This window comes from Pelmatolapia mariae, linkage group LG15 (genome assembly GCF_036321145.2).
Source record: "Pelmatolapia mariae isolate MD_Pm_ZW linkage group LG15, Pm_UMD_F_2, whole genome shotgun sequence".
In the NCBI taxonomy this organism is placed as follows: Eukaryota; Metazoa; Chordata; class Actinopteri; order Cichliformes; family Cichlidae; genus Pelmatolapia; species Pelmatolapia mariae.
The window spans coordinates 16,002,642-16,011,638 of record NC_086240.1 but is presented as its reverse complement, the minus strand read 5'-3'; positions in this window follow the sequence as shown (position 1 = coordinate 16,011,638).

The following is an 8,997-nucleotide window of genomic DNA, read 5'->3' as shown; positions in this document are numbered from 1 at the left end:
ACAGATTAAAAGGTGGGGTACATTAGGTGGGGTACAAAAGGCTGGGGTGCACTACTGCCATCTTGGATTGTGAAGGCAACTGGGAACGTGAAATTCTAGCTGTGTCCTGATTCCTAGGCTGCATCCTTCAAAGGACCAGGCCTTCGCAGTCTATTAGGGCCGGGTCCTCCGAAGACTGAGAAGGCCGGAAGTGCGAGGCTGTGAAATGGGATGGTCTAGCCCTCAGATTTGCGTCACCAGCTGTCTCGGTGGAGTTTAATAAACTCAGCCTTCTGTTCCTTGCTCCATAAAATATAACAGGACACTGGAGTAAATTCTCTACCATCTCACACTTCTCTTTAATCAGTTTTCTGTTTGACGTTTGTTCAGCTTTGTGGAAACTATAATCTCAGCCAAACCAATTTACTAAAGAACAAATAAAACACTGAAAAAAGTCAAACAATAACATTTTTAAGTTATCTGAGTGACTTACATATCATGTTTAATCTGAGTAGCGAAAGACCGCGGGGGGGTCTGAAAACGATGTGCTGGGAGTTCGCTGTCCTCTCCGGCTCTAGTGAGCCTTGACCTCCCAGTCAGCTATCGAGTTGGTGGGTAACAGACTTCTCTGAAAACGTCTGAGCACTTTTGCAAATATGTGATGTCTTGATAAATTGAGCAGATATTTGAGGTTTACACAGCTACATTCTCGCCTGAAAATATCTTAAAAGTTTATTTTTTGACCCAGAAAGATAATATTAAAACTAAGTAGCTGACGGCATTGTTATAAACTGGAATTGGCTGAGTTGCGCTTTGAATTCTGGGATAGGTTTACCCACGAAGGATACACCCGACCCATCCTTCAAATCCGGGGAAATGAAGGACACATTTGTTGGCCACATTTAGAGCAGCCTTCGAATTTGGACTGCCTTTGACGCCTGACTGTGACGTAATCGACCTTCAAATGCAGCCTCGGAATTGGGACACAGCTTCTGACTTCCAATTTCAGATGGAACACACCGAGTTTCTTGTTGGCATCCATTCTTTAAATCACTGCCATCTTGTGGCCGCATCTGGCTACGGTCTCTGGAAGTAGAATTAAGCCTGCTTCACTGTGTTTACATTGGAATCCATATCAGTTCTCCTGTAGATATTGACAATTACCCATATCACAGGGCTCAAAGACTTTAAATTCAGTTGTGATTTATTTTAAAAATGTTTTTACTTCTTTAAATCTGCAACTATAATGTTGATCTATATCATACCAATAGGGAACATTTCTATGCAGAGTAATTACTTTTGTTTTTGATAATCTACAGTTTTATGTTAGTAAGATGAGGTGTTTTATTGCTACTTATACTAAAGTAATGGTTCTAAAAAATAAAAAAAAAAACTTAGAAAAAACATAACTATACATAATGATACTTTATAATTCTTCAGTCAGGAATGTGTGCAACAAGCTGCAGGAGGCTGTGTAAATTTAAGTAGCAATAGCTCATAAGTAAATAAAAACCTGATTTATGACTTAAGAATGACAGAAAATGTTTTGTTTCGTTTTGTGTTTTTTTCAGCAGTCGCAAAAATTCCATACTGTGGGCTACTGCAAAGATGTCAATCTACTCTTTCTTTCTTTAACACCAGAGGAGTCACCCTCTGCTGGCCAATCCTTGAAGTAAACAGTATTGACCATAATAGAAAAGCTTTACTATTTTTGTTTTCAGTTAAAAATCTTTATTTATTTACTTATTTATTGCCAGGTTGTATTTGTTATCTGTGCTTTCAGTGGCCTGAGCTAATTGATGGCATATTTCGATGAGCAGTTAACTCCAGCTGTGTTGCCAGTGTACATCTACACACAGAAATATGCACAAGTCCTGCACACACACAACTCGTGGCAGGCCTTGGGGTGTGTAAGGCTGACTAAACTTTACTGGAGAACACGTTACGTAATGCCATGATACGAGGACATCATTAGGGCAATGCAAGGGAGACAGCAGCCATCCCACCCCGAGTGTTCACCCCCCACCTTCTTCCCACCCTTAAAGCAACCTGGGAGGGGTTCCCTTCAGCTGCCTCCATGTCATTACATGAGGTTTAACATGGCCTTCAGCTTCCCAATGATGTTCAATTAGAGCCTCTCATTTTCCCATCATTTGCTCTGCCTCCGTGACTCTGCCACTGCCCCTGCTGTCATTTTGTAATTATTCCAAATACCCCTTCAATTAGAGAAGAATCTGTTTATTAGCCTTCACACCCCAGTGACTGAGACACACCTGTTTGGCTCTGCAGGATGAAGGAATGTCACATTGCACGTTAATGTGAATATTTTGGACAGGAGACTTTGGTTCACTGGTTTTCATCTGTGACCTCTGGACATTTGGAAAGTTTGTTCTGATTGGGCTGTACCACCATGACTTATGGGTCAAAGGTAATCTCGCTATGAACGAAATATGTTATTTCGGTTTTGCTTTCTGTTAGATTATAAACAATTCATTCTGAAATTGATTGCTTTCTCCAACATTTTTCTCCTTAATTGGGCAATTTACTGACCCCAAATTAGGATTCCAAACACAGAAATACTACAAGTATACTTTATTTACCAAGAATGACCTCTATTGGCAGGCAGTATATAGCAATAAACCACAAGATTAAAACCACCCGCATAATAATTTATTGATCCCCAACAGGGTGTAGGTTCTTAATCAGATTGGGATCTGGGAAGTTTTGAGGTTTGGTCAAAACTCCTTCTTGTGCTCCTCAGAAAGTCCCATTTCTGTAACGATGCCACTTTTTCCTGCAGGATAGAGCCTGAAGTAGAACTTTGTATTGTGGCAAGATAGTAAATGTTCTTCACCTGTAGAAGAACCAGTGCAAACACTACAACTAAGCACTAACTTAGTTGTCTAAGTTTTACCTGGTATTTCTAAACCCTCGGGTAAACTCTAGTTTTAACATCATAATTTTGGATCTTTGCACTGTCAGTCCAACTTGATATTGCAAGAAAACGTGTAATAGACACACTTGTCCACCATGTCCATTTCACACATTGCCTCTGCAAATAGGCATGCCAGCAGAGGGAGATATTTTATCTCAAACCAACATGAAAAAAAGCCTGGTGAAAAGCATTAGGAACTTGAGATCAAAAACACACAGATATCCATTGTATATGGAAATAGCAACACTGAGCAAGGAGTGTTAGGGCTAGTTATACACACTGATGGGTGATTTGTAAATAAAGTTAAAAAAGTTAAAAAAAAAAAAAAAAAAAAAGAAGAAGAAGGAGGAGGAGGAGGAGGGAAGAAACTGTAAGCTGGGAACGGGAAACAAAACTTCAAAGTAAAACAGGAAATAACCAAAGGATACTAATCCTAACCTAAATACAAACTCCTGACAACAAAGCACGAGACATGGAAATAAAAAGGAACCAAGCTAAAATAATAAATAAATACACAGAACAAGACAGATGGGATGTTGATACAAAGAACCTGAGAAATAAAAAGAATCCCTGGAAAAATCTAATGAGAAACTAGACTTGATAAAGTCACAAAAAAAAAATGAAGGAAAAAAGCAGGAATAAAACTGCAAAGACAAATATAGAAAGTCTGAACAAAAACTCAGAAAATGAAAACAAGACACTCAAATAATCTTCTGCTAGAATAAAGATGAGCACAGTGACATGAAGATAAAACAAAAGAAGCAATCTAAAAAAGAACAAAGAAACCAGCTTCCAGAGGTGAACCAAAGCCAACAAGAATCAAAAGTCTTGCAATCAAAACACACTCGTGTCTCACTTCATCCCCTGAGTGAGCCCCTCAGAGGGAGTCAGGCCAGGCTACATGCAAATAGCTCACAGGAGGTAGGGACGAATCAGCATATTTATAGATCTGTGTAGAGTTTAATTTACATCTAAGCTCTTAACATATGAGTTTTAAGGGTTTAATCAATATCTGGAAAGGATTGGGTTTGTTAGCTTGGGAGGGATTTGGTTATAAAAAAAAAATCACATATACAAATAAAATCCCTCACAACCTCACACAGCACAAGATGACACATTTCTTTTTTTTAAAAAAAAATTAGATCAAACAGCGGTCTAAAAACCTGACATAATTGATTTCTTATTAAACAAGGGCAAAGACAAACAGTATAGTGATAGAGCTGAGCTACATAAAGTGCAGATTATTTGACAACAGAAATCTGATTACAAAAATAGCCGGTGATTAATTCTCTATCAGCATTCCCTGTCCTCTCCTCCTCAGCTAAGATAACACTTGTGTTAAATACAGTTACAACTACGCTTACATCATCAGTGACCCGCCATGCTCCTGTCTGCCTCAGCCTTTGTCCTTCATCGCAAGTCATCCCTGCTGCCTACATCAGCACCATACACTCTAATCAACCCTGTCACATGTCTGTTGCGTTATTACATAACACGTGTCGCTCCACACTGTATGAATATTCCAGTGTAGAGCGCACTCGCCCTGACACCAGCTTTCCTTCTCATAGATTGCCAATAAACTTTGAAGGCCTGACCCTCATTACATCAGCCTCAAGTGAGAAAAGTCATATATTGACTCTAAGAGATTGATTCAGCTCAAATTGATTGAAGTAATTAAAGACATCCTCCTTGATCAATGACTGTACTTAAAAAGATAGACACCCTCCAATTTAAACGATTTTTTCCCCACTCACTTTCCATTCTCAATTGATCTGTTTAGCCCCGTACAGAAATAATTTTTTAGCAGGCGTCGTTAACCCCGGTGCCTCAAATCTCATCCATAAGAAAACTGCATAAATTCAATATCACAAGATGCAGGCAAGTACCCGCATTGATGTTTTTCAGTGACATATATGAATAAAATTATTTCATAGATTTTTTTAAACTTGTATTTCATCTTTTTTGTGGGGGAAAAACATAGATGAATATGTAGGTATTATAGTGCTTTTTATACTTGTATCCCAAGGTGTCACATATTAAGCTTCCCCATTTTAACTGTTGCAGTCATCAGTAATTTGAGACCTCAATGAGCGTAAACCATTTAATTGGATGAGAAACCATATTTCATAATTTCAGTGAATCTCCCATACCTCTCTTTAATATCATAGAACTACAAGGATTTCTCTGAGCCAGTCAGGCTACAACACACAGTTAATAAAGTCATGGCATCTAACACCCTGACTCCCAACTCTAACCCTCACCCTAACCATACGGTAACATCACCAACCTTAAAAATGAGAGGTTTTGAAGAAAAAAGGCCACAAAACTGCCCTCTAAAAGTCAGTGTCTGACTTACTGTTATCACATATGTACATTTTCCCTTTTATGTTGTTTGTCTATGATTGTTTTTTGCTATAACCAGTCTTGCACAATGATAACAGCCTCCTCTACTTTTACTCATAGTGAATCTAATGTCAAAAAATGAGAGAAACAGAGAAATATTTGTATGACTAGCAGTTGTCACTGTATCTTATTAACAGAAAAAACTAAAAAAAATGTCAGTGCTTCTGTTGTACCTAATAACCTGTTGATGGGACTGTGGATCCAAGTAACACTTAGTGGCTCTCTGCTGTCTGCAACTAATTGCGCTTTAGTTCAGTTGTCCCTTATGGTACATCATTCCAACATGTCCTGATGCATCCTCAATAATCCAGAAAAGCAAATCCCAGGAAGTTGATTTCCCTTTGGAGAAAAGATTCAATATTCACCCATCTGACTTCTTCAGACTCAGTTTACTGCATGTTTAATAACAATAATATCATTACTTACGTCAGCATCATTCATTTAATGATTGTTAATATTAATGATCATGAAACTGAGGATGGCTTGGAGGAGTAATGAACGATTTCTCCCACTGAAATCCAGCCAATGAGCAGAATGAGTTTTCTAGGACAATTCTTTTCCCATTACTTTACCCCTCAGTGTTTTGAACACACATACATGTTAAAGGTAACCTCTTGTGTTCATTTCCAACTCTATATTCATCATTTTGAACTATACCCCAGTAGCTTTGCATGATTCACAGTACAAATGCATCTGTATTTATCTTATACTTGGCTTTGGTGCAGCCCCCAGGTCATCCTTTATCTGAAACCAGCAGTATTAGCTTCACTGACTTCATCTTCTAGCCTTTAGTCTGATTGGCTGCCCCAGAAGTCATGTGCTTGGATATTCCTCTCCCAGGAAGAACTGCCTTAAACGGAGCCTCAAACTTGAATTTTTGGACTACATGGATTACTTGCAAATTGCTTATTGTTGCCGGCGACATGCATCCCACTTTGATCTTATGTAGGCCGGACTGGTAAAACTCAAATTTCTGTCAGTGTAAGAAGGTTTAACTACACTTTAAATCAATGAAATATCTTAATATAAGACAAAAAAAACACAAGTTCAACAGTAAATCTCAGTTTTTCTACATGATAAAGAAATGCCGCTCTAGTAAAAGAAAGAAACTTGTCAGTATGACTCTTTGATCTTAAATTGTACCATGTGTGTAAAAATTAAAGAAATTTATCATTTAAATACTTTGTACTGTGAATGGCCATGGGGAAGATTTTTATCAGTAGTTAAAGCTCTAAAACTTGTTAAATTGCAGTCAAAAGTCAGAAATTTATGTCTTCATTCACATTTTCCAAAGCCATCTAATGGACAGGATTGGAATTTTTGCCAGACCCATTCTGGTCCCCGAGCCTTATGTTTGACACTCCTTTTCTAGAACTTTGCATACATTCCCACCATTTCAACTATATTTATGAAGAAAAAATGAAAATCATAATAGATCTCATGTTATCACAGTTCACTCTCCAGGTGACTGTGATAAATATGACATTACTCTTTTGCTTGCTGGAAATAAAGCAATTTTATCTTTATTAAAACCACTTCAAAACAGAATTTTATTCAAAAAACCTTTACCCAAGATCAGAAGATAAGAACACTGACTACTGCTTGCAGAAAGTGTAAAAAAATAAATAAATAAATAAATAAAAAAGATTACATGTTACCTTTGAGTAGAGTTGGCAGGCCACATGATAGAATTTCATCCTGGGCAAAAAAGGGCTGCAGCTGCAGACCTTGACCATAATACCTCCACAGACACATTTATATGTGGAGAGACATATGCACACCACGGTCTGCTAATATATGTCCCAAACTGTCACTTTGTGCAGAGTACATTTCTTTCCCTGCTGTTCTCTCTGTGCAGGGGTTCATTTCCCAAAATATATTCAGTCTATGACAGAAAGCTCATCTGACATTAACCTCATGAGATTTTTCCCCACTGGAAGATGTCTTTTTCTGGTTTTACGCTGTCTCAAACAATCAGTGACACACCTGTGAAAATGCACAAATTTTGAAACACAAAGCTACGTAAGACAAACACAGAACATCTTGTACTAGCGCTGGTCTTCCACAGGGAAAGCATGCTTGTTTAACCCCGAGGAAATGTGCAGATTATGTGTGTTGTTCCCTTGTGTGCCTTAAACTTGGGGGACGTCCCTTCTCATGGGCAGTATTTGTGCTTATTCTACCCTCTGTACTTCACCGTTATTTGTAGTTTTTGATGCAGAACTACAAAAGTAAACTTTACTAATGCACAGCAAGAAAGTCCTTGGTTTGAATCCTCTGGCCAGCCATGGGTCTATTTGTGCTAAATTTACATATTCCCCGTGTGCTACCATGAGTTCTCTCTGGGTGCTCCCACTTCCTCCCACAGTCTAAAAATACACATGTTGGGTTCGTTGGTGATTCTAAACTGTCTGCTGGTGTGAATGTGAGAGGCACTTCTATTGCAGGTTAGGCAGAGTCCAGGGTCTAAGCAGGGTACTCTAACTATGTACTATGTACTCTAACTGGATGAGCATTTCACAGATTGATGGATGGATTTTTAATGCATAAAACTGAAACATGGAAGAATAACAAGATCAAGAGCAATGTTAGCAGCTCTACATAAGCTTTCAGAGCCTTGGAACAAATCAGCGCTACCATTAGTGCTGAATTAAGAAAAGAAATCTGCTTTTCTTTTAGTCACATTAAAAAAAAACTTGAGCAAATATGACAGCAACTTCAAAGCTTTTTAAAGTGTCACATCCAACCTTAGCAGATTTGTAGCATCATTTGAAAAAGTGAAACTCAAAAAAGTTAAAGCTATCCAACTAAAACCTGTTTGCACCAGCTTTCACACCTCCATAATGTTCATAATGCAGACTGATGTGCTGTAGGTGTGTATAACCTTATTCTGGCCCTTTTCTGATCCCAGTAACTCAATAAAGTATGCTTATATAACTCAGATTTGTTCTAATCTTACAAACATGGTGAAGCTAAAGCAAACTGCTAATGTTCAACCTCGTGTTTTATGTTGTAGTGTCACATGCTGTCCGTCCTTATATCACAACTCAGTTAAAACCAAAAATATGTCAACATGTTCCAGGTGGGCAACGTGTTCCAGTTGTGGGTAAGCGTATATCAATATTTCTGAAAGGTGCTCATTATTTCAGGGCAACAACAAAAGCAGGCCTCAGACTGAAAGCATAGGCGCTCCGCTGTGAATGCTGACAGGTAGTTGGTGACACACATGCCTGTGAAGACAGAAGACTTCAATATTGGTTGAGGATTGTGCAAAGTTGAAGGAATAACTCAAGTGCTTGCAGTAAATCTCAGGGCGGGGGATGTGCTTATAACTGTCAGCTGATGAATTCTTTAACCTACTGCACCAACTGCTGCTTTCACAGTGTATTATTTATAAATCGAGGCTTTATCTGGGTTCATCTCCTCTCTGCTTCTCATCCCCGCTCTCAGTGCTGCAGATTGCTTCAGCAATGTCAGCAGTGATTGCAAAAATAGTTGTTGCTGCAATCTGTTGCACATGAATGAAAGGTTTAATTTTCTGAATGTACATATAGTATGTTTGAAGAGCAAAAGAATTGTTAACAGGAAATTCTTTACTGTCTTTTTATTGTTTTTTGGGTGTCTTCTTTACTTCTTTACTTGAAGTTTTGCTTCCTATATTAATTTACCCACTGTGTATC